Here is a 27,260-nt window from a genome sequence, read left to right as displayed (position 1 = left end):
TCAAGTAATTATTTGGATGACTACTTTTTACTTTTACTTAAGTCCTATTATTCTGAAGTAACAGTACTTTTACTTGAGTACAATTTTTGGCTACTCTACCCACATCTGCAAGTGTGTATGTCAGAAATTGAGTTTAGCATCTAATGGAAAATCCTCTTCAATTCATAGTAAAAATGATAACCACAGTTTCTGTCTTCATCAGGATTCCTGTGGTTGACTTGGCAAAACACACATTTTAGTGTCACCCTCTACTTTTTGCTGTCTACTTTTTGACCGCATGAAGACTTCAAAGCAGCACTGACCGTGGAAGGCATTAGCTGCCAGGATCTGTCATGTAAACAGCACTCATAGCATGTAAAGTACAACTTTAACACATGCACCCTTTCATAAACTGGACAGAATTGCACCTTCTTGTATTTATATCTAGATGCATTAGGAGACACATTGCAGTTTTGAGTAATGTGGCAACACTGATATGAGTGGGTTATCCTAACAGCATTAATGACAACAGACTGATCTAAATCCTAAAGGAATCATTCATATGCTGAACATGAGAAAGTATCTTGAATTAACGATGTAAATGCATCATTAGCACATTAGAAAACAAATGGGTGTAAGAGAAAGTACTGTGACTTGTTACACTAATTGAATTTGCAGGTCTGTTAATCATGCATAAATAGTGACTGCACTCCGAGTACAACAAGAGAAATCAAGGTAGCGATTCTCTTTGTTGTCATTTCCTGTAAGTCGGAGCCTTATCAAATAATATGCTCTCATTTTACCTCAGCCTATCTTGTTAGCAGCATGAACAAACTATATGCAGATTGGAGGTTCCAAAAACATGCAATATTTCTAAAAAGGAAAAAATTTTATTGTAATTTCTAAGAATAAACTATTGACGTTATATTTCAAAGGCTGGATTATAAATTTATAGGGCCTATGGGAGGCAATAGTTAATTGGTCAGTTTGTTGCAGTTACATTTTTATCTGACCCAGAATAAAACATCTGGTCTAAAGTCTGGTTCATGTTCATTCCTGGGGAAGTTCATTGTTCCAATATTTTGACCTATCTTGGGGTAAGTTTTCTAATTGTACAATAAAATACAGAACTATTGCAATGAAGTTTACAGCTACCAAAGGTTAGGATAAGCCCTTTTGACTGCCATGATCTCAAACACCTGAGGACAACTTCAGTCTATGTTTTACCATCTATTTATTTAGGATTAACCTAAGCAGGAAGTGGCAAATAATATATATTCACTAAATTTCATGTTAATTTAACTCATTGCTTCAGATGAAATTTCAAACTACATGAAATTAGCATAGACAACATTTTCAGCAGGAGAAAACAATAGGTCAACACAACGTAAATAAAAATAACAAAACAACACCAAGGTATACATATGCCCCAAAAAAAAAAAGTTTCATAGGATTTGCTCAAATTTGAGATTTTCTCCTTATGAAAGTAATACAGAGACACACCTGTGTACATCCATAGGTAAATTCAAAACAAACAAGAAACTGAAACTTGAAATACAAACTGCTAACAGATAGAACGTACTTCACATAGGAAATGGAAAGGCAGATCACCAGCATGTAGCTGACCTCAGATGAGCTTATAAAAAAGTTTACAGGCTGTAGCTCTCTTGATAGGGATTTTTAGTCATTAATAAATAGTCATTTTTACCATTGTCATTTTGTTTGCGAGAGCAATATATTAGTTTAGCATTAGCAGGTTTTTAATCAATGATGGGTTCGTTTCACACAAAAATGAAATATTTTTACCTTGAAACAGCTAAATAGCTCGATTCCCTCAAACACTAAGACTCCAGTCATTGGTAAAGGCTGTGTAACTTTCAGCTCTCACATATAAATTTACCCGGTTTGAAACTGCAGAAAATCGAACCACAGCTGTCCATATCCATTAAGCATTAGAATGTCCTGAGCTACTTTCCAAGATATTGGAGTTAGAGCGCTTGCATCCCTTAGCTAAGTATCACAGTGTTCTGGTAATCTGGTAAGCACAGTCTGGGTACCACTGGGTATTTATGGTGATGGTCATCTTTTGTTTACAATTATGGTCAGACTCATTTAGTTCACCATTCACTCCATGGTAATGCATATTTCCATCCATCCATTTTCTATACCCACTTAATCCGTCGGTCGCGTTGCGGAGGGGCTGGATCCTATCCCAGCGAATATTGGGGGAGAGGGAAAACCCTGGACAAGTCGCTACTCTATCACAGGGCCAAACAGAGACAAACAAGACAAACAACCACACACACGCTCACACTCATTCCTAAGGAAAATTTTAGAAACACCAATTAACCTAACATGCATGTTTTTGGACAGTGGGAGAAAGCCAGAGTACGCAGAGAGAACCCACACATACACGGGGTGAACATGCGAACTCCACACAGAAAGGCCCCAGCTGGGAGTTGAACCTGGAACCCTCTGGTAATACATATTTGAATAACCAAAATTCACATGATCACAGAGAAGGCAAGTTATCATGTTTGTAATTTGGTGAGTTTTATAAGGTTACAAACCGTTCTAATTCAAGCATTGTCAGTGGCGTCATCATTTTCAGTGTGTTCTGTAGTATATTTAAAAAACATCTCAGAAGACAAGACCTCCTGATCTTTTCAATCCGTTTTTTTTTTTTTTTTTAAATGGAAAAAGTGATGAAAATTGTGTTTTGGAATAACACAATTCATAGTGCCAGAATTGTTTTTAGTTTAAACTCCAATATTTGCAGCACATACAGTTACATACCATTTGTTGCAAGTAATCTTGGTTGCTCATCTGAATAAAAAGAAGGGTTAGGACTATCGATGTCCCGATCCGATCACGTGGTTTCAGACTCGATCGGAATCGGACGTTTCATCCCGATCAGGGATGGGATATATAGCCTATCTATATATGTATATTTATTCTCATTATTTTTTTTTTTTAATCAGAACTATAATATTTCAAAACAAATGGGAAAAAATAACAGCTTAGTATTTACTATTATGACTGTTATTGAGTCAGACCATCTCTACCATAGACATAACATACATAGATGCCTCATAGACTGACGCTGCCTATTGGAGCTGATGTATCAGCGCAGCCGCCATCTTGGATGGGTCTCCAATACCCCCACATTACATTTATTTCGACTGAGGAAGGTGTATATCCCCAACTAAAATAATCATAACTCCCCGAATTTTTATGTCTATGGTCTCAGCTACACACAGAATCAACGCATGCGGCATGACGTCACTTTGCTGCGTGCCGTAAAGCGAAGCAGGAGACGGCAGCATCTTGAAGCATCTTGTCTGCGGTGTGGAGGTATTTTAAAATGGATGACAAAAACGTTGCGATTGCAAACTGTGAGATATGCAAACTTGGGATTTCAAGAGGTGGCAAGGACATCGCTAACATCCTTGATGAGAACAGGAACAGGCTCAAATAAGGTAGAGATGTTGGTTTTTATCAAGAAAAACGTACATTTCTTTCTGTGAAGCCAGAGGAGGAGAGTAAGAATTAGGAGTGCAGTTCCCAAAAGCACATTACTGGTCTTACTTTACAACACTGTGGCACTTTTATCTGCTTATTTATTTACATGCCTGCCAGGTATTGCAAGTTGAGCTGCTGCTCATTTTTATATTAGACATTGTTGCACTGAACTACAATGTGAAGAATTTGTTTATTACTTGATTACTTTTTTGTTCTTGCTACTTCACAGAAGTGCTCTGTTTATAAGTGTTAAATGATAAAATAAGTGATCGGGACTCGGTATCGGCAGATACTCAAAATCATATGACTGACTTGGACTCGGGAGCACAAAAACCTGATCGAGACATCCCTAGTTAGGACTCGCAGAGGTCCTTCAATGATTGGTTCATTTGAAGCACATACTTTGCTTTTCATATTAGTTAGAAAATCAAAGCACAGGGGAATTGATGCTGAGGTGTCAAGCTGTCTGGTTAGAATTTGAGCAATGACTTAATTCTCGGAGAAAATAGTCTCATTTGGTTTCCTGAGCTGAAGTCAGGATCAGAGCAGTTAGCCTCAATAACTGAACAAATGCATTATTGTCCTATTTATTCTCACTGTTTTTAAGAAATTCTGGAATGTGAAAAATGAAAGGAAGTTATTTTAATGTCATGATATACCTGCTTCATGAGCTACAATGTGACTTTATTAAATCTACTTTTACTGCTTAAGAATGAGGAAAATCATTGATTCAATTAATCGTTGACACCATAGAATATCATCACAGTCCTGCACTGTAAATCCTTTACAACATTCACACAGTCATTTAAAGAACAAGTTAACTTCCTAACCAGAATCTTTGGAGCTTGTCTCTTCTACTGAGACATTCACAAGCACAACTTCATATAGCTTTCCGTCCACCGTTTCAGAGAATTCATCACTGTTTTGTTTTCCTCCAACTCGAAATAAATAAGTAAAGTGAATGTGGCTTTAAGCCTCAGACCCTCAATTACACACACCTCCTCTTTCGTCCCCTCACAGTGCCCATGGCATGCCCCAACTTGCTTTTCACTGACTTACACCAAACAGTGAAGGCCAGGGCCAAAATAATTTGTATCTGTTCAATAAAACATTAAAGACCATCATGCCATGTCCTGCTCTCTTTCCCTCTCCCTCTCCCCTCCTTGCCTGCTCTCAAAGGTCTTGTTAATGTTTCAAAACTGCACATAAGACAGACCAGCCAGACGATTAATTTGAAAGATACCCACAGGGTACCTGCAGGATTTTTTCTTACTCCTCTTGCTTCTGTAGTGTTAACACCTAGCTTTCTTCTGAAACGAGGAGTGAAGCAGCGGCAGGCCAGGCAAGGGGGTGTGGGTAAAAAGCGTACAAAGTGTACCCTCCAGTTATAAAACACAGAGCTTTTCAAAAACAGCCTTTTGATATGTGAAATACGGTGAAGCAAAATGGGTTAAATGTTTCAAATGCAACAGATTTTATTTGTCAGAAGTATGACGATTTAGTATATCCACACTAAGTAGCACACTGCTTTTTTCACTTTATGCTAATTTCTCCTGGTTTATACCCCCTTTTATCATCGCAAATAACATAATCAACAGACTCATTTCAAAGGTATTTCACTTTCTAAATGGACTGCTGTATAGTTTATGTACTTTTCCAGGTTCATTTTTTTGTAAACATGTTTGAAAAATATGATTTTAAGTATTTGACCTGATTAAATTTGATAAGCTGAGGTCATCACTTCAAGAGGCTTTAGCTAAACATTTGGTCTTAGAATGTTGACCAACTTGTGGAAAGTAGACTTGAAATATTTGAGACAAATGCACAGAACACACTGCACGAGAAGTAGGTTTTTTTAAAGAAAAATACACAGGTCAAAGAAGGTGAGACTCCTCTCAGCAGATAAATGGAAAAATGAGTTTTTACAGTGACTTGTATGTGTTCTAACACCCTATTGACATTGCCTGCACCCCCCCAGTATCAAATCGGTTATTCCTTAGTTCCCCTTTTAAAGCATTTCTAAATGCTGAGCTATGAAAACCAATGCAAAGTGCATTCATTTTAGATAAATAGTTTAAGCTTGGGTGAATAAATGATTTATTTAAACTCATAAATAATTTCAGCATAATATCCCAAAGCACTTTTTGCCTCATTGTACATCATTTTCTAAGTATGCTAGATGAGCCCTCATTTATTTTCAACTATCACACCATGTCTCTTGTAAATATGTATACTGGTCTTTCTACTTATTTATTTTACAGATCTGATTTTAATATTTCATTCTCAGCATAAAGTTCTATTTGTTTCCAAGGGCATGATACCATGAAATAAATATCAGAAGTATAATTCCCAGTCTTAACATATTGGAGTGCATGAATCATTTAAGAGAAACAGATTTTGTATACAAAGCCAAGGCCTAATTTTCAGAGCAGCAGTCTGAAAATGTTAATCAGTAAACTGTCTTGTGTTTCAAGAGGCTGCAGGAAGGCAGCACAGTTTAGGTGGATGACTGGAGGGTTGCAGGTTTACACCATATGGTGACAAACCTGGTAATACCGCCCCAAGCCAAGGATTTACTGTGGATTGCTTTCGTAAATATTTCTCTTAACTGTATAATGATGCCCAACACAGACCTAAAAGGAAGATCAAGCACTTGGACAGAAATTTAGCAGCATTTTCACCCATTATGCACAAATCTGCTCAGAGCACCACCAACAGCAACACACCAGCAGGCTGGCATGTGCTTGTTTTAAATGCTTCAAGCTACATCATTATGATCTGCTTCTTAGATATTCAGTAGACACACTTATTTAGACGGAAATAAAAGGACATTATTACAGATAAATCCCTTTGTCTGTATGCAAGCTTGAAAGGATCAATGTTGAGTGTCTGAACAATTCAAAAACTCTTGTTTGTGCTCCACATATATGAAAACATGTCATTCAGTGATCTGAACACATTTGCCGAATAAACTTATGTCACTTTACAAGGTTATCTAGCCTCTCTTCTTGTTGTCTCCACCTAGATTCACCTTCAGATAGTGATGCATTCACTGGACATCGGAAGTGAGAAGTTGAAACTCGATTGATTTCATACCCAGATCAAATCTTATCATTAGTTATATAGTTTACTTAATAAATTAGCTAATATTTCTTTGTTCTCTAACATTAAATAACTATCTTAAATGTTTTAGGCCTTGACTAAACTACTTCACATATTTTTTTTTGAATGAATATTTTTTTTTTTTTTTAAGAAAATATCTGCCCACATGATAATGCTGAAATTCTCAGTAATCCCACAATAATAATACCGGGCTAGTGTGCGGCAATAACTTCTATATGAACAACACATCAAAAGAGCATTCTAGTTAGCTGATTCTCCTTTGGTGGAAACGTCAAAGCCAAAACAATAGTTTGTACATGTACTCGTTATACAAAGTAACTGTGGACATGTGCAAAATAACCTGATACCCCAAACCTCAGTTTGTCTTTTACATACAGATACAATAAAAAGAGAGTTTTTAAAAATCTTCACTTTGGAAACTCTGTTTGCATGTAGATGAGAGGTGCAAAAGCAAAAGAAAAAGTTACATAGCAAGATATCAGTGCTTGTGTGGACAAGGCATTATGCACTGACAATGAAATATGACTATCTAATTGGTGTTTTTTTTTTTTTAACTTTTTACTAGCTGGAAGTAAGACACTCCGATTTAGACCATTAGTCCAGTTTATAAAAACAAAGGTCTGTCAAATATTGGCCATATAAGCTACAGTTCTTCATGTTAGTTGACAAAAAATTTAAGCAAGACACAAAGAAAGAGAGTCACAGTAAAGTTCATATCTGAATGGAGGAATTACGACGTGAGTTCTCCATGGGTTCTATGTTTTGTGGTGCATTTTTTGACAAGTTAAACTAGTCCCGAACGAGACTCTTCCTAAAAGAGGGATAAGTAGCCTACTGACTGTCCCTTTTCCAACTGCAGAAGAGGGAAATATTTGTGAATAAAACTGACAATAGAGTAGTTTATTGTATTTCGATTTGCTGTATGGTCTGAGCTCTCATGCTGTTTACTGTATTCTCACTTGTACTGTAATAACGTTGAAAGAGTTATCTAATACTAGAGATCTTAAATAAAGCAGACCCTTAGGAGGCGAGGGGCCGAGTGCGGGACTCTGCCCAAGTCCAAGTCCCTAAAATGATCATCTGGAATGGAGGTGTAAATGAATGGAAGACAAGGGGCTGCTGGACTGTCTCTCTGTATTAGTTAGACCAAAGCATGTCAAAGACATTTCATGAAGTCTTCAGGAAAATGGTTCAGCTTATGGAAACAAAACAAAAACAATAATATATGTCAATATTGGATCTTGATTATATGAAAAACACATGTATTAACTTCTTAAGAACTAAAAACACAGAATTGAGTTTCTGTGAGGAATGAGTAGGGGGAAGCGTTACAGCACCTGCTAGTTTAAAAATCTCTGCTCAGAGGCAGACACTTTCCAAGCTGTTTTGATTGTATAAAAGGTTTCAGATGGTGAGTGAGCTGAAGAAGCCAAAACAAATATCTACAACTTGCACTTAGTGGGGCACAACATCCGTTTGACCAGCAACGCAGCTATTAGAAACTATCAAACTCTATAAGCATTGTTAAGGGCAGCAAATTATGAATAATGCCATAAGATTCTTATATGATAGGAAGCAGAGAGAGGGAAATATTTTGCTGTCACATTGTGTTTCGCACAAGACTGATGTCAGGCAAATAATGAATTACTATATTATTATATGGAAGATGAAGGTTCAAATTTCCAGTTAGCTAGTCTCTGTCAAAAGTGAAAACTTTTCTTCCCTAGGTTCTTACAGGTTGCTTGTAGTATATACACAATGAAGTTGTCATGGGTCTTCAGGTTCAGGTGTGTTGTTTTCCCTTTGGTGTCATTTTCCACTTTTCCCTCTTGTGTGTTTTTGTTATTGTCTCCCCTCCTGTATGTCTGATGAGTCCCTGTGATGAGTGGTGTGGGCATGGCTGCTTCTGCTTCTGCAGGTTCTCCCAGGACAGCTGTCTTCTATCAAGGCTCATCACCTGACTGCTTATTTACCCTGGACTCACCTCCATTTCAGATCGCTGAGATACCTATGTGGTGTAGTCGGCCAATCTGGTTAATTGTTATCTCTTGCTCATGTTAAGCTGTCTCCTTACCCAGTCTGTCCTTGTCTCTCTTGAAGAACTGTCTTCAAGTCTCTGATCCTTGTTGTCTGTCTGCATCTTGTAGACATTGTGCCTGGAAGATCCAATCCGACCTGCCCCAGATCCCTGGACCCACAACTACTACTACCTGACTTGTCTGCCCGCTCACCAGCGTTGGACTCCAAGACCACCGCACTACTAGGACCTACAAGAGAGAACTCTGTTAAATCATTAATTTAGAAACCCTGAGGAATACATCAGTCTTAGTAAACCTGTTGACTTTTTCTCCTCAGTCTCAATCTGCTTTTTGGATCCCACTAAGCCTTGTGATAGAAGTCCACTTTCCAAGCCCTGTGTCACAAGAAAATACATAACACATATGTTTGTCCATATATCAGAAATGTAGTAGTGTCCCAGGAAAGAAGTAGAACTTTTTATTTAGCTTGTTGTTAAGGAAACGGCTGTGTTCATGGGAAGTAATATCCACCTGTAACCACATATTTATTAATTAATTGAAAATACATTAACAACACATTATAAGTCAAAATATCTTTTATCGGGGCGGTCGGTGGCGTAGTGGGTTAAGAAGCCGCCCCATGTACAGAGGCTACAGTCCTCGCTGCAGCTGGCACCGGTTCGAGTGCCACACCGGACGGCCCTTTGCTGCATGTCTTCCCGCTCTCTCTGCCCCCTGCTTCCTGTCTCTCTCCAACTGCCCAATCCATTAAAGGCATAAAAAGCCCCCCCCCCCAAAAAATGTATATATATATATATATATCTTTTATCTCTTACCTTAGTCAAAGTCAAATTTATTTCTATAGCACATTTCATGTACTAAACAATTCAAATAAAATAAAAGCATTGCAGCGGGGAGTGGAAGAAGCATTAAAAATACATAAAATAATATAAGGAGAAACAAATAAAATAATTAAAATTAATTAAAAACAAGCAACAGTAAAAGATACCGTGCACCTGAGGTGGCATCGCTATCGCGAATTATGTACAAATTCACACCTGTCGTGGTATCGCTATCGCAGATTATATACAAATTCACAACTGTCGTGGAACAAGCAACAGTCTAGAAAAAGCTGCCTTGGTGACAGCTTTGATGTGGCTGCTGAAAGTCAGATCTGAGTATATCAACACTCCAAGGTTACGAACTTGGTCAGTGATTGTAAGGTCCCGAGTCTAAGATATTTACCAACACTGACCCTCTTCTCTTTGCCACCAAACAGAATGATCTCAGTTTTGTCTTCATTTAATTGAAGAAAATTCTCTCTAATCCAGGTGTTTACTTCCTCCAGACACCGACACAGTACGTCTGCTGGGCTGCAGTCGTCTGGTGACAGAGACACATAAAGTTGTGTATCGTCTGCATAACTTTGTTAATTGATGTTAAAGTTCTGTAATATCTGACCCAGAGGAAGCATATACAAGTTAAACAGAAGAGGTCCAAGAATTGACCCCTGGGGGACTCCACAAGTCATGGGCACTTGCTCAGATTCATAGCTGCCAATTGTAACATAATAACTCTGGCCTTCTAAGTAGGACCTGAACCAGTTAAGGACCGCTCCAGAAAGTCCAACCCAGTTTTCCAGCCTGTGCAACAGGACTCTGTGATCTACAGTATCAAACGCAGTGCTGAGGTGCAACAGAACCAGGACTGAAACAGTACTAGAATCAGTATTCAACCTAATGTCATTTAAAACTTTGACCAGAGCTGTTTCAGTGCTTTGATGACGTCGGAAGCCTGATTGAAAGTTATCAAGACTTCCACTTTCATTCAGAAAGTCGTTGAGCTGGTTAAATACAACTTTCTCAATAATCTTGGATATAAAAGAGAGGTTAGAGACAGGTCTGTAGTTGTTCATCATAGAGGCGTCTAGAGTATTCATCTTTAGGAGTGGCTTAATGGCAGCAGTCTTTAGTGAATTGGGAAAAATGCCTGATGCCAGTGAGCTGTTAACTATTTGTAGGAGATCACTTTCTACTGAGATAAAAACAGTTTTTAAAAAGTCGGATGGTATTATGTCCAGAGTGCAAGTTGTTGATTTCAGAGGCCGAACTGTTTCCTCTAGGATTTTAAATCAACAATATTAAATTGTGACATAACGTCAGAGTTATTTCTAGGTTTTAGACACAGATTAGTTTTCTTGTTTGTCTCTGTTGCGTGAATGTTTTGTCTAATTGTTTTGATTTTTTGGCTAAAAAAGTTGGCAAATTCGTTGTATTTCTCAGTGGAGAGGTCTGGGTTTGACTGTTTAGGAGGATTTGTGAGTTTTTCAACCATAGCAAACAGAGAATTGTTGACATTCTTATTAATCATTTCAGATAAATGCAGCTGTCTGGCCTTGCACAGCTCATTGTTATAACTACGCAGGCTTTGTTTGTACAGCTCATAGTGAATCTGAAGCTTTTTTTTCCTCCACTTACATTCAGCTTTCCTGCATTCTCTTTTCAGGTTTTTGACCGTTGTGGTGTTTCTCCATGGTGTTTTCTGTTTGCTCAAGGTGCTCTTAATTCTTATCGGTGCAACAGCTTCCATTACATTCAAAATTTTCAAGTTGAAATGATCCAGCAGTCCTTCAACCGACTCATTGTTGGTAACATAGCTATGGCCTCCCTAAACTGAGCACTTGTTTCTCATTAAGGTGAAACCCTCTTTTCTTATTAACCTCTTCTTAACTGAGAAGCTGGTTGTTTGAACATTCTGTATGATCAATAAATCAAATAAAATACAAAAATGGTCAGACAAGGCCAAATCAATAACCACAACAGAAGAAATATCAACATATTTAGAAATGACCAGGTCCAGAATGTGACCTCGAAGGTGGGTAGGTTCTGTTACATGTTGCAACAAACCAAACACGTCCAGCACAGAAGAAAATTCTACCATCCGTCATATTATCTATGTGAATGTTAAAATCCCCGGTCAAGATAAAATGGTTAAAATCAGTCGAAATAACAGACAATAATTCAGAAAATTCATCAATAAAACTTGCACAGTATCCTGGAGATCTGTAAATGATTAAGAACAGGATTTTAGGAGCACCCTTTAAAAGAAAACTAAGATATTCAAAAGAAGTGGAATCGCCAAATGAGATCTCTTTACACTGGAATATATCTTTAAATAAATCAGCTTCTCCCCCACCTTTCCTTCCATAAAAATCCAAAATGGCGGTAAACACAAGGGAAGATGCAGGTGGCAGCTCCATGCACAAACGTCGACCTGGTAAGAACTTTTAACACATTTTATGACTTATTCTGATTTAGACATTGATGAAAGCATTGTACTTTTGTCCTGCCATTCAAATTTTAAAAAGTAATGTAAAAATAAGAAATGTCTTTGTTGCTAAACATGAAATACACATATGTGTACTTAATCAGTCTGATGCTCCTCAAAACTAATGTTTACTACCTAATATGCTAGTGAACATGCACACATGTAAAATGAGAAAAAAAGCTAACTCTGATGCAGCTAAAAAGCTATACATCTTTCCAATTTAATAAATAACCATTGAATGCACTGAATGCATAACCCATACATCAATTAGCTGGGTTGAAAATGTTGGTAAAATGTAAAAATGTTCACATGTAAATTAGCTTACAGCTAACTCTGGTGCTGCTAGAAATCTGTAGGCCTACACTGTCCAATTAAATAATAAATACATGTGCATAACTGCTTTCATACTACATTTACATTGATATGTATTTGATTTTGTCATGTTTATGTTTCCAGAGTGTTTTTCTGTGCAAAGAGCATTGGAGCTACTTGGGTTAATTGATGGAGACAACTCAGATTTGGACTTTGAAAATGATGATCCAATCCTGGATGAGAATTACCACCCATCACCACAGGAGCAAAGCAACAGTGAAGATGAGGCTTCCATTCCTGAACCCACTAACCACAGCAGAGGACGTAAACGTCTCCGTAGTGTAGATAATGGTTAGCCAAGATCCACTACACATTTGGTTGTTTTATTCAGTTAAGGCCAAAGAGCTAGGATTACAGAAAGCTTATGTACAACACTTGTTGACAGGTTCATGTTCAGGGACAGAGTCAGGTACAGGTTCCTACTGCACATCCAGACGTCGCTGCCAAACTCAAGAGATTGAGGCTGATAGCTCAGAAGATGACTTGGAAGAGTCAACACCAGAACCAGGCCAGACCAAAAATAATATTTTGGTTGTGCAGGACGTGGGATGCGCTGGAAGGCTACTCCTTTGACGCCAAACCTTGCAGAGTATCAGCATCTGGATGAAACTGATCTAGACAGATATGGCTGGACCCTGTGTTGATATGCAGTATGCATTCAATAGCAGTTCCAAATATGACCACCAGATGGACCTACCAAGGTAATAAATAGAAGGTCAACTACATAGATAGAGCGGTAGAACAAGTGAGGTTGAACATGTAAGACATGTATGAAGATGTTCGTTTAATAGAGTTGAGTACAAGCTCATTGTTGATTCTACAAAGTTTATCGACTGAGTTCATAAACAACACAGACCCCATTAGACTATTTTGAACAGTATATAGATAGAGATTTGATGACACTGATTTCAGAATGCTCAAATGCTATGTCACTGTCTAAGAGTGGGGACCTACTCAACATGACAGTAGATGAAGTATACCACTTTTTTGGTGCCTGTATTTTGATGTCCTGCATCCGCTACCCAACCATTAGAATGTACTGGTCTAAAGCACTGAAAATCACTACCATCACTGACAAATTCACGCGTGCCAGATTCTTTCAATTGAGAGGAGCAATAAAAGTGGTGATTGATGATGATGTGCCAGAAGATCTGAGGGTTTTGGATAAATTCTGGAAGGTGAGACCTTTTCTGGATCGGATTCTGCGAGGCTGCTGGGCTCACCTGATTGTGCATTTATAGATGAGCAGATGATTCCTTTCACAGGAGCCTGTCCATGTAGACAATATCTGCCAATGAAGCCAAATCCAGTTGGCATAAAGAACTTTGTTTGTGCTACAGCGGATGGCATTGTGCTTGACTTTGAGCTCTACCAACGTACAAATTCCCTCATTGGAAAGGTTGAAAAACCAGAGGGCATGGGTTTGGGAAGCCTTGTAATGGAGCGTCTGGGTCAAACTCTGCATCGTGGTACTAAAGTGTATTGCGACCGTTTCTTTACCACCATCAAAGGTGCGCAGCAAATGATGGAAAAAGGGCTGTACTTGACTGGTACAATAATGAAGAACAGACTCGCTGGAGCAAAGCACAAGTTACCCAGTAACAAAGCCATCAAAGACGCAGGAAGAGGGACCTCCTCAGAAGTTTCCACTGAAGATGGAAAGTTATGTGTGGTGAAGTGGTATGACAACAAACCAGTCTTGATGATGTCTGTTGTTCATGGTACACAATCTGAAGATACCTACCAGCGCTGGGACAAGAAACTGAAACAGTATGTCACTGTCTCACGACCCTGCATTGTCCGTGAGTACAACCTCAAGATGGGTGGAGTTGATTTGATTGATCAAATGATTAGTTACTATCGCATGAACACCCGTACCAAGAAATGGACAATGCGGATGATAATGCATTTCACAGACCTGGCTTTAGCCAATAGCTGGCTACTTTACCGGAAAGACCATCCAATATGTGCTGGACCAAAGACAAGACCCATACAGTTCCTTGAGTTCCGTATGGAAGTGGCTCAAATCCTCTTGGCCCAGCATCACGGTGCAGATGCAGACCTTTCCACACAGTCAGAGAAAGAAGAAGATTCAAATCAGGGGGTGAAACATCACACAACGCAGTTGCCTCATGTCTCGGTCCGCAGGAGGGCTAATGCCCACCTCCCAGAGATGATCAACTTGAAGAATGCGATGCGGTGCAGACTACCAGGCTGCACTGGAAGAACCCGAGTGCATTGTGTGACTTGTAAAGTGTTCCTGTGCTTGCAAACCGAGCGCAACTGTAACTTAACCTTTCACACATAGGTGACGACAATGATTTGCAATGGGTGTACATGTTCCTGTAGTACACATAATTTCACAGAATTCTACTAGAGGATTTTTTTCATAACACATTTGTACTGATGCAACAATGAAATGTTTTTAAATGGTTTGAATGTTTTGTATTTTGTTAACGGCATACAATGCTGTCCCGCAACTGTTTGTTGGTTGCTGTTTGTTTAAAAACTATGCATGTATGTGTTATTAGTACATGACAGGAAAAAAGGACTGGGATCAAGGTAGAAATAAAGAGTTTTTCACTCTGTCACAAATAGGTGACTTTGTTGTGTTTTGTTGAAATTCAGAACATGAGTCCACATACGTGGACATCATTTTTCTTCAAAAGTACATAATGTCAAAAGATGATGCTTAGTTTCTAGTCTAATTAGGTCCCAATAAGCCCAAATAGCAAAGAGAAATTAAAAATGCATGTAAAAAATCTTTGTGGAGTTTACACTCGTCTCTGTTGTATTCTGAGTTGTATGTGGCACCGTTACCAAATTAGATAGCAAGTTGGCTGTTTTCGATTCCTTCTTTTACTAACTCATACAGGAATCCTACTGGGCCCCAGCTTGTTCTCAGAACAGCTGTCAATAGTAGGACTACTATAGCAGGGACCCTGAAAGCATCATGGCATGGTATCTTTGTTTTGAGCTGTGCTATCTTTGTTTTGAACTCTGGATGTTCTGCTGCTCCTTGAGCATCCTGCACATTCCCTTGTGCCCTGTTCTGCCAGGACAGATGATGTAAGAGGAGGAGGAGGGGGTGCCCTGCGTTTCTTGGTTGATGGTGGTTGCTGGAATCCTGGTTGTGATAGAGACATCCTTTGGAGACCTTGGGTGATGTGGAGTAAAGGGTCTGGTGAGGGGGGAGTGCTGGGGGTTATTTGCCTCGCTGCTGTGTCCACTCTAATTTGTACAGTCATGTTTGGGTTTGCCATCCCAACAGCATGACGTAAGTGTGCACCAAGTAATCTACATCCAGTTCAATTTGGATGTTAAAGTTATCAATGAACTTAATCCTATCGGCGATGCATGTGTAACCCGGGTTAGTTAAACCCCAGGTTATTTGTGGTTGCTTTAAAAATTATGTTTATATGATGTATTTCTAAATGTTTCTTTTAAAATCATGACTCTTTTTTCACAAGAGTTGAGCAGTAAAAACATATTCTTCTAAAAACAAACCTGTATATGTGTTATTGTCCCTTTAATCAGGTGGCAATTGTTTAGCGCTATTTTTTGATATTGGATATTCGACAGATATTCACAGTAAGGAAATAAGGTGTCTTTTTTTTCAAACCAATATCAAACCAACTTCACCACGGTCTTAAGCGGCAGCTGCAGCAGCAACATTTCCGGAAAGGTACTGGCTTGATTAAATTCATTCTGGATTCTATATCCGACCACATGAAGACCTCGGGACACTTCGGTTTGGATTTAGGGACCCTCTACTCACTACCACGTAAGTGTTATGTTGTTTGGAGCTGTAGAAGAGGTATAAAAATAGCGTTTTGTAGCGGCGATACTCGATGCCCTCATCACTTCCAGGCTAACGACTTTTGGCTAAAAACGGTCAAATCGAAATTCTCAAAACACATCCGAATGACATGATTTTGATGTCAACTCAACGTATGTACTCCCAACATCCCGTAAATTGATCTAAAGTGCATTTTACTCCGAATTATCCCTTTAAATGCAAAAGAATGAAAGAATAAAAGAATAAAATTATATCCAAAACTTGTGGAAAGAAGTATAATGATTTAAAAGCGAATAAAGCAGTAAGCACCAGGAGGAAGCAGAGACACGTCTGCACTCTTCAGAAGCAGGAAGTAAAAACCATAACTAGTGCTGGGCGGTATACTGGTTCACACCGAATACCGGTTTATAATTTCGTTATGATATGAATTTTTAATATACCGCCATACCGGTGTATTTGATTACACAACGGGGGAACGCTGCGTCGCGCAACATTGTTTGAGACGGGACCCTTTTCAGTGTTGCGCTTCTAAACACGTATGTTTACTGTCTGGGTGCGAGGTGGTAATAAGCACTTGCGTTACGCGAAGGTGAGGTGGATAGCTGTGTTTCCCACACATAGACTAATTCGTGGCGGTGCGCCACAGATTCAACACCGGCCGCCACATATTGCGTTTCGTTATTATTATTATTTTTAACGCCATTTAAAAAATACTCGTATTGCATGCCATTTTTTCCTGCATGCCCCACACTGTGCATACTGGGTGACTTGGACAACATCAACATGGAAATTAACTTCGCACACATGGTCCTCACAGTGCTGTATCGCAAAGAAAACTATTCTCATGAACTGGAAAGCAAAGAGGAATCTGTGTATTAACCAGTTTAGAAATTTTCTTTTAGATTATATTAGCATGAAAACAATGTCTGCCTCCTCAAAAGATCAACTGGCTGAATTTCATTCTCTCTGGTCCCCGCTGATTAGCTTTATCACATGGTGTGTTGCTGTCCCGCCGCTCTGGGCGGTCGGTTGTGTGCTGGGGGGGGCTGTGTGGCTTCGGGTTTCTGGTGTTCTCTCGGGTCGTGGGGGCCGGGTTGATCATTGCTGGGGGGGACTGTGTGTCTGGCCTGGTTGACAGTTTGGGGGACTTGTGGATGGATCTGTCTTGCGGTGTTGGGCGTGGTCTCTAGGTGGGCATGGGGGGGTGGTCGCTGGCTCTGGGTCGGGTGGCCACGCCGCTCTGGCATGGGGTGTAGTGCTGGGCCTGGGCCCTGGTGTCTGGGCGCTGCCTTGCACCCCGGGGGGTGCCCTGCCTGCGCCGCCGTGAAGGTGGGTCAGTGCGGGTCCTGGTGTCGGGCTGGTTGCTCTGGGGTCTCTGATGTGCCTGCAGGCTGTTCTTTGTTAGGGTAGGGTGGGGTGGCGTGCGGTGGGGTGGGGTGGGGTGGGGTGGGGTGTGGCGGTGCTTCTCCCCTGTTGGGGGCGGCTTGGGTGGGCCAGGGTGATGGTGGGTTTCAGGCCCGAGCTGTTATGACTGGAGTGATTGTGTGGTTTGTTTGTTGTTTATTTGTTTTTGTTTGTTGTGTTGTGTTTTGTTTGTTTTGTTCTTTTCTTTATTTGTAGGGGCCGTCTGGGGTGGGGTAGGTGGGTGCCTTCGGGTTGCCAAGTGGCTCCCCGAATACTCTGCGGGCCCCGGACCTGGTGAACATCCAGCCCTCCTGCTCTGTGGCGGATCCCAGGAAACAGGGGTGCCTGTTGCAGCCATTCCTTGGCTGCCCTCTCCGGGGGAGCCTCTCTCCCCCGGTCTTCTAGATCCCCATACCCCTCTCCCTTCTGGCTCCTGTACACAGCACACATTCACACATGTAGGGTTTGAGGGCGGGTGTGTTCTGTGGGGGGCAGCGGATGGGTCCACGTAGGTGGTCCCCTTTGCTGCACTCTGCAGCCCCACGCCCTTGTTTTAATTACACCTTAGACATTACTAATCATGAGACACACACACACACACACACACACACACTAGGTTTTGGGGGGCTATAGCACTGAGTGGTATCTGGTGGGCTGGGCTCTTTGGGTATGTAGGCTGCCCGGAGGGCCACGCTCCCAGTTCCACAAGGTTGCTTGCCCCTCAATTTTAAATGCTCACTATTAGAAAATATCAAGAGCCAGAGGGGAGAGGGGAGGGGTCTTCTCGCACCCCTGTTGCCTGGTTGCTGCCTGGGGCGGGGGGGCCAGGAGGAGGAGTTGTCCTGCTGGTTCGGGGTCTGTGGTGGCTGGGGGGCAGCTGGCCCCCCGATTTGCCTGCTACGCCACACTCCAGCGGAGGTGGGGGATGGATGAATGTGCTGTGCGAGTGTTTGTGGATGTGTTTTTTTTTCCTTTATGTATGTATGTATGTATGTATTTATTTTATTATTATTATTAGTATTATTATTATTATTTTGATTTTTTTCTTATATGATTTATGGGGTGACTGGGTCTGGGTCCTGCTGTCCTCTGGCCTGCTTGTGCTGTTCCTGATGGGGGGGGCATTGCTTCTCCCCGCTGCTCGCGGTCTCACCCACCTGTGGGCACGTCTTGACTCCCGGGGCGCTTGCCCAGGGGCACTGGGGCAGGCGCTGGCCCACTGCGGTTGGCTGTCTGGGGTGCCTGGCCCTCTTGGGTGTTGGGCGGGGCCCCTACCGGGGGGTTTTGGTGGCACTCGGGCTCGCGGGGGCCGGTTCCGCCGCGCGGCCCATGTCTGGGTGGCGGGGGCCTGGCGGGGCTAGTAGGCTGCCGCCTCTGGTCGCCGGGGGGGCTCTGCCCGATGCTTGTGGGGGCTCTGTCCGGGAGCTTCCTCTGCTGTCTTCTGGGGGGATGCGTGGTTGTCCCTATGGTGGGCTTCCCGGGTTCTGTGCTCCTTGGGGGCTGTTGGTGGCCTGGGTCTGGGGGTCCTCTCGGCCTGCTTCTGATTGCTGGGGGGGGGGGGGGGGGGGGGAGATTGTGACACTATACACTGATATTTAAGCATGGTTATTATGTGGGACCATCTATGTGTATTGCATGTTCATGCACACACACACACACTCTCATTAGCCCAGTAGCATGCTCACTAAGCAGCTAGCTTCAGCGTCGCATTAGATTAGCTCAACCGAAAGGAGACGGCTGGCGAAATTCACAAAAGGTTGGTATCACGTGCAACTTTATAAAATCACACATTAAAAAGTCCTATAAAAATATTTAATATTTTTAATACAATGTTGTCCCGTCCCGACCCATAGCAAACAAGCGATTACGCCTTCTTTATAAAGTTAACTAGTCGCAAGTTTGTCGTAAAAAAAAAAAAAAAAAAAAAAAAAAAAAAAATGTAGTTGGGTTGTCGAGGTCTAAACACTAGCAGCTGTGAATCAAATGAATTAGGTTTTTTAAACTCTTACACTGAATGTTTGCTGCTTCAATCCAGATGAGTATTGAAAAATATTTTCCACGATTGAAAAAGAGACGTGCGTGTTGAGGATGAGGAGCAGCCTGAACCGGAGGAATCAGTCTGAAACAGAGCTGAACAGTCCGACCAGTGTAATTAGCTATGTTATTAATTTGTTTACAATGAAGATGTGAATATTAATACAATAAAATTCTGTGTGACCAATTATTAACGAAGGAATTATTTTGAAGAATTTTTATTTTTTTTTGTATAGATATATTTATTCAAAGTACAGCTGTACAAAATTTGCATCCAGTGTACAATATTTCTTTTTTTAATTCTGTTCTCAATCTGTAGAAAATGCTGTGAACACCTAATTATGCATGAAAAAAAAATACCGTGATATACCGTGAAATCGTGATACCGTGAAAAAAATACCGTGATATGTATTTTTGGTCATACCGCCCAGCACTAACCACATGTATTCATCAGTATTTATTCACTATTGGACTATTCAATCCCGAGTATCTCCACACGTGCTCCAAAGTTCCATCTTTTTCAAATAATCAAGAACCAAAAATGTACACAGCTCATTTTACAAATAAAGCTGCATATTATTTGCATATTGTTTCAGTTTCTTTTATCAGATGGCTAAATGCAACCAAATTTGTGATTAAAAAGCAAGGCCACTAAGACCACGTATTCAGTTGAATTCAGTTTATTTATATGGCGCCAAATTACAACAAATGTCATCTCAAGGCACTTAAATAATATAGTCCAATTCAAGCCAATTGGAGTTCAATTCATTGTAATAATAATCCATTGAAATCCAATTAATTAATTTCAAAATAATCCAATTCATTCATATAGAGCCAATTCAAAAAACAATTTCCTAGCTAAGGAAACCAATAGATTACACCGAAACTTCTCTTCAATCCAATCTCCTGTCCTGAGCATGTCTGAGGTTACTGTAGAAAGGAACGACTCCCTTTTAACAGGAAGAAACCTCTGGCAGGACCAGACTCAGAAAGGGTGGCCATCCGCCTCGACCAGCTGGGGTTTGAGAAGATAGAAAAGAGGGGACAACAAACACTGTAACACCATTCAAAGGAACAGAGAAACACGAGTTAATGACCACAATAATGTCACTTGTACATAATATCATTTGAGAAATTAAATGGGGGAAAAAGAGAGCAAAGTGAGGAAAGGTGTGACATAAGAACCCCCCCGGCAGTCTAGGCCTATAGCAGCTTAACTATGGGATGTTTCAGGATCACCTGAGCCATTCCTAACTATAAGCTTTATCAAAAAGGAAAGTTTTAAGCCTAGTCTTAAAAGTGGAAAGGGTGTCTGCTTCCCGGACATTTAACTGGCAGCTTATTCCACAAGAGAGGGGCCTGATAACTGAAGGCTCTGCCTCCCATTCTACTTTTAGAAACCCTAGGAACCACAAGTAAGCCTGCAGTTTGGGAGCGAAGTGCTCTATTAGGAAAATATCTAATAATGAGATCTTTAAGATAGGATGGAGCTTGATCATTAAGAGCTTTGTCAACTGTATCAACTCACAGTCTAATTTTTAATGTTGCTCGGCTTTGATAAAATCCTGATATTAAAAACCGCAGCAGCATCAGAATTCAAGTAACTCAAAGGTAAGGAAAACATAGGCAGGCAATATTTTGTATGTAACTATTAAACATTCTGGATGAAAACTCCATTGAATTTCTACAAGGCCTTAGGCTCTAAGTCGATGGTATCCAATCTAGAGTCCCTGGTCCTCCAAGGACGACACCAAAGATCACAGAGGGTGTTGCAAGGTTCGAAATGTAAAAAGGTTTTTAGAATTAGATTTGCACAAATCAATTACACATTCATTGGATTATCAGAAAAGTGTGTGTAAGAATAAAGCACATCCATGGTGCACACAGAAGAGTGCCTCTGAAACCCAGTGCAAACAACTGACAGATTCATTTTCTGGAGGGTAGTGAGTTTCCAGGACAGAAGGATGGAAACCAACACACTACTGTAGGTCACTCTAACAAGTCAATTAGAAGCTACATTGACCACAAGTAAACAGTGCTTCCTTCCACAGGCACAAGTGGAACATTCACATTGCCATTAATAAAAGGGAGGTTACAAAGTTACATTTTTGCTCCCTTACTGTTTATCTATCTTCTAAACACTTTAGACCCTGTAATCAAGTGATGATACACTGCATGAAAAGAGGGATTTACGGATGTATGTGGCCCCTTACATGTCCGCATACGTTGAGCCCCTGCATTTGCGGTGGTAAAAGTGAAAACTTGGCCCAAATTGTCGCAAATTGACCTGGCAACTGCTCCCCCATGCCCCCCTCCCCTCCCCTACTTAGGAGAGCCTTTAATATGTAAATGCCAGTGATCAGGTCAGGAGCTGCCACAGTCATTTTCAAGTGGGGTGGGGTGAGGTGAGGTGGGGGGTGGGCAGGCCTGTTTCTACACGTTCCTGACCATCACCTCCAACTCCAGCCAAGTTTGTTGCTGTGTTGTCTTGAAAAAGAAGAGGTGCACGCTGTCTGCTGGTGACAGGTGATGCATATCTGTTTTTTTTTCCAAACACCTCTTTTGTAATACCGCTTTTTGTGGGCAAAATTCAAGGATTCAAGGTTTCAAAGGTTTATTGTCATATGTGCAGTTAGAAACGTGTTTCCCTGAACAATGAAATTATTTTCTTTGTTGCCCGCACTGGATGTCCAAATGTATAATAATAAAGATAAGATAAAGATAAAATAAGCATGCAACAGCAATATTCTAAAAGGTTTCTTAAATAAAATAGAAATATAGAAATAAAAATATAGAAATCTGGCCTGTATACATAATGTGCAGTAGTGCGCTCAGTGTTTTATTGTGTATGGCTTAATTCGGTGTCACAATATCGCCGAGGTCTTTTCTTTGTCCTTGCAGAGTCCATTTTTGTGTCAAAACAGTGCAAATTGCCAGCTGTGGTCAGACAACATTAAATAGCAAAAGGACGGGAGGTTGTCTCGCGAGTATTCCGTGTAATGACGTATACGCATATGATTGGTGGAGCTTAACGGCTCGCATAAGCTCTCGTTCAATCACGTATGAGAAACATTGTGTCGTGCAGTGTAAACAAAAAGTTTAAGGAGCAGATCTGGCGGCAGAAAGGGAGACAGAGTCCCGTACTGTGAAAACTGCCCTGGTTTGTGGCTGGAAGACGACTAGCTTTCAACTCCCCAGCAACTCTCTGCGGGTCTACAGGTTTGTGTGTTTTTTTCTACTTGCACATGACCATTTGATTGTTTAATTTTAGTCTTGTTGACACTGTACAGCACTTGGGACAGTTCTCGCTGATTTTAAATGTGCTGTATATTAAACTTACTTACTCACTTGCTTACAGGCAGATAAAATGAAAGTCCTGTTGAATGCTATGACCGGGATGTCTCGTATGGTGGCCAGCACTGTGGATACGGTCGTGGAGAGGGTGCTGGATGGAATCGACCAGAGATTCGCTAGGTTGGAGGCAAGATGGCCGTCGAGAACGGACTGAAGTTACATTCCAGAGAAGTTGAAGAGCGCAAGAGAAGGCGGATACAGAATCCGAAAACCGCGGTAAGAGTAGGTTATTGACTGTGGCTTTAGGCTAAACTCAACTTAATTGTGTCCATCACGTGAAAACCAGTGTGAGTTGCTTTATTTAAAAAATGAATTTCGTGTTTTCAATTTATAGGAAGCAGTTCGCCGCCTGCATAACTCACCTTGGCATTATAATCCAGGTCAAGGGTAAGAATAAGTGAATGTTCTCCCAATATCTAGTTGAGTTGGACCCGATGTTACGTTAATGCAGTTTTTTTTATTAACCATAGGCCTGTTGTTTTTACAGGCTACTGTCACCTCACAATATGGATGTAACGAGTCGCTTGAAGGAGGCGGTGTCAAACAGTCCGAACTTCAGAGAGGCAGACGGGGACACTATCGAGGGTGAGCGGCGCTGACTTTTACCACGGCTCTGGCACTGATACTTTTAAGCACCGGTCATTTTATTCATTCCTCTTGTTTGTTTTTTTCAGCTGCGTGACGGACCTGTGTGCTGTGCTACAGGCGCGTCTTGAAGCCAACCCGAAATACTCACAGTCTCACCACAGAAGAGTGAAAGAGAGTAAGAACATATACGCTGTCAATATGACTTTCGTTACTTTATAGACAAGTTGTCAATATGCTGTGCATGGATTATTTATTGGTTATTCCAACAGCTCCCAGAAACCAGCTTCTGATCCAGGATGAGGACGTCTGACAACTCCGCAGACTCTGCAGGGACCGGAGGAATGCGGATTCCAAACGGCGGCGTTTAGGCTTATTGTGTATATCGTAGGCTACAGCAGTGTGTGTATATAGTTTTCAATTCTTTATTATCAACATGGTTCTTATTACAATGTAAGCTATGTACATTGTGTGGTGTGGCAATAAAAGCGCTTTAAAAAAAAAAAAAAGTTTTCTTTTTCATTCTCAATAGAATCACGTCATTCATGCCTGCATTAGCCTAGTCATAGTGCAGCTTATAAGAATGGCGTGAATATATGAAGTACACAAACATCCCAGAAATATTAGTAATCATAATCACAATTATTAATCATAATTGCTGAATGATATGCCCATATAAAGTATGCATATATTAACCTTATTGGCCAATGGGCGGACAGCTTTACAGGAGCTTTTTTATGTAATCACGTGCCTTTTTCGTCCAATACCAGCGAGGCCAGTGAGAGGTCCAGGCACTCTCACAGCGGGGTGCTAATCGCTGGGCCATTAGCACCCCGCTGTGAGAGCCCGCCGCGAGTCGGGTTCGTTTCCGACGATTTTCTCGCTCAACAAACTTAAAGTTTGTCTGCCTGCAAGCGCCCAGGTGCGTCCGAAAATTAGGCAAATTCGCGGAAGTTCACTGCCGTCCACAGTGACACAAATCCCTCTTTTCGTGCAGTGATAGCAACTAACAAAAACAGGTAATGAAAACTCTGTGATAATTATATTCTATTCTCCAACTCCAATGAATCAAGTCGGTCTGGAGAAGCTTATGAATATAGACTAATATGAATCTGATGAACAGCTTTATATTGGTCTCTTCTGGTGTCATTCACACCCAAACAGGTATGGCTTCACATAAAGGACATGTGTGCTTTACATATAATTGAACTGATGTTCACAGCTGATACATGCTCTATTTCTCTGTCACTAACAGCAGCCTGCAGCCTACAACTACAAACACATTAGGCTACTTCATGTGCCTTGCAATGACATTTGTGATTTGGTGCTATATGAATAAAACTGAATTGAACTGAACAATGTCAAATTTGGTTTCATCTTTAGAAAATTATCTTTGACAAATTTCCTGATCAACACATTAAATGCTATTCTTAATGTATACTTGTTTTTCATAAAACTCTCAGTATCAACTAAACTGGACTAATGTAGGTGACTGATTCTTAAATTAGTGGTATAAAAATGTAGAAATTTTGTTTTAAAGGTCCAGGTTTAAAAAAAAAAAAAAAAAAAAAAAAAAACGAACTTCTCCTTTAAGACAGAAAGCAAGATCATGTAGATTCATGCTTGGTGGTAACTTAAGTGTGGCAAATTAAATTTAGTAACTATTAAAAGTTTACTGGCTGTTATAATGACATGCACATGACAAGCTGGAGACAATAAAGCATATCCACTTTGAATGATGAAGCAAAGTGTTAGTTGTTCTTATGTATCAGCACTTAAGTATGAGCTATAAATTAATGGCCTTTCCTTGTTTGGACTATAATATACATATCTTTATACACAATGAGAAAGTACCTCACTTATTGGACATTTTGCAGCTTGTTATTTACGCTCAGTTGCATGATAAGAAATCAAATATTCCAATGTTCTCTCCTGCCGCTCAGTTTGATGTGTGAGTTCTGAATCGTTAAGTTCACAGCAAGACGTCTGCTGTGGTGTGGGACTCAAGAAAGCACTGGAGTTAGTGCATTTACACTAGCTCGAGGAGATAAATGCCTTTCCTTCCAAAAGGTTTACCACAGAGCCATCAACAAGAATCAACAGCGGTGATAAATCCTTGCCTCCTTGGTTGCACTCATACAGTATCTGTATGGACGAAAAAAAAAAAAAAGCTGTATTATATCCTGTATAGGTACAACATCTTTACATGAGTGTGTGTGCAACTGGGGGGCAAAAAGCTGTGCTCATACCAGTTTTTTTGGCAGAAAAAAAGCTTTGAAACAGAAATGACCAGACAGTTAACTTTACAAATCATCAAAAAATAAATATGGATGTAAATTGCTTAATATTCCTGTGGGATCACATCCCTTTTGCCAAGATCAGAAGATAGTTGTGGGTCCAAGCCAGAAAAATCACAGATTGCCTGGAGTCCAGCTACTCCCAAAGAAAACATAATTATATGTATCTAAGGATATGTACGCAAGCGTAAACATTGGTCTACTCAATAACATAGTATACCTGGCCATGCAGTTACTCACTTCGAAATCGCCAGCAGTTTGTTGTCAAGAATAATATCGGGACCTGGTCATTTCTCAGTATATTTGAAAATTACTATATTTCTGTCAGAACCACTCTCGTCAAAATGAGACGAGAACAGAGATGAATTTCAGAAGCTTATTCTGAATGCATACAATTTATGTTTGGCGGTATGGCTCTGTTCGGAGGAAGTTCCCGACTTTTCCATGAGCTCCATGGAAGCCAAGACAGGGAACAGCAGCATCCTCAGGTGGAGTGCCTTCCATTTGCTGTAAAGGCAACAAACCCCCCAACAGACCATACTGAAACGCAGCCAGCCAATTGGATTGTTGGACCAGGGTGTCCTACAACCCCCCAACTGACCATACCGGAATGCAGCCAGCCAATTGATAAGTTGGAACCAGGGTATCCTTACCCCCCCCAACGATTTATTAGCTACCAACGTGTGACACCATTATGATTAGTAGTAGTAATATTACAAAATAATTATTAAACCGCGACTAAGCTTGACTTTAAAAAGGTGGAACTGCCGTAGGCTCACATTAACACAGACTGAAATGTGATGCGAGTATTTAATTGGGGCAAGCATTGAACTCAACCACTTAGGTACACCATAAAAATATATTCGGTCTCCACAGCAGCGACAGCGCTTTGCGGCAGGGCAAAGCAGAGCAAGATCCAAGCAAGCAGAACAGGATCCAAGCAAGCAGAACAGGATCCAAGCAAGCAGAGCAACATCCGATCCAAGACAGCAAAACGAGAGCCAAGCAAGCAGAACAAGATCCAAGCAAAGCACCATCCAAGCAAAGCAGAGCAAGATCCGATCCAAGAACAGCAAAACGAGATCCAAGCAAAGCAGAGCAACATCCAAGCAAAGCAGAGCCTTAACACACTTCACCTGACCACCTAGGAAGTTAAAGTCACCGTGAGCTTGCATATTTTTCTATCCACACAATTAAAAAGCCATAAAGCATAACACAAATGACCTCTGTCATTGCTGTTCGTGCCATCAATTCCGGGAGCGGTTTTAATGATTTGACTTCATCCCAAATTTATTTGCGATCTTAATCAGCATCTTTCATGCAAAGTTAAGCCCTACCAGTGGCTCTTGTTTTATTTACCAGAGGCACAGCTGCACAATTTTTTTTTTTTTTTTTTTTTATAAATACCAGTAGGCAGCTATTCTAAGTGGAAAAACCTTTCAATGA

General features: G+C 40.7%; 1 long non-coding RNA gene across 1 annotated transcript; it reads left to right on the top strand.

Moving 5' to 3' along the window:
• Positions 1-22,933: 22,933 nt before the first annotated feature.
• LOC142400996 (uncharacterized) lies at positions 22,934-23,507 on the top strand. The gene is made up of 3 exons (XR_012773030.1): positions 22,934-23,148; positions 23,267-23,319; positions 23,420-23,507. It is a non-coding gene; the product is annotated as an uncharacterized LOC142400996 (long non-coding RNA).
• Positions 23,508-27,260: the final 3,753 nt, after the last annotated feature.

The sequence above is a fragment of the Odontesthes bonariensis genome, chromosome 15, assembly GCF_027942865.1.
Source record: "Odontesthes bonariensis isolate fOdoBon6 chromosome 15, fOdoBon6.hap1, whole genome shotgun sequence".
NCBI classification, from domain to species: Eukaryota; Metazoa; Chordata; class Actinopteri; order Atheriniformes; family Atherinopsidae; genus Odontesthes; species Odontesthes bonariensis.
The sequence above is the reverse complement of the archived record's forward strand: the minus strand, read 5'-3'. Positions and strand labels throughout refer to the sequence as shown.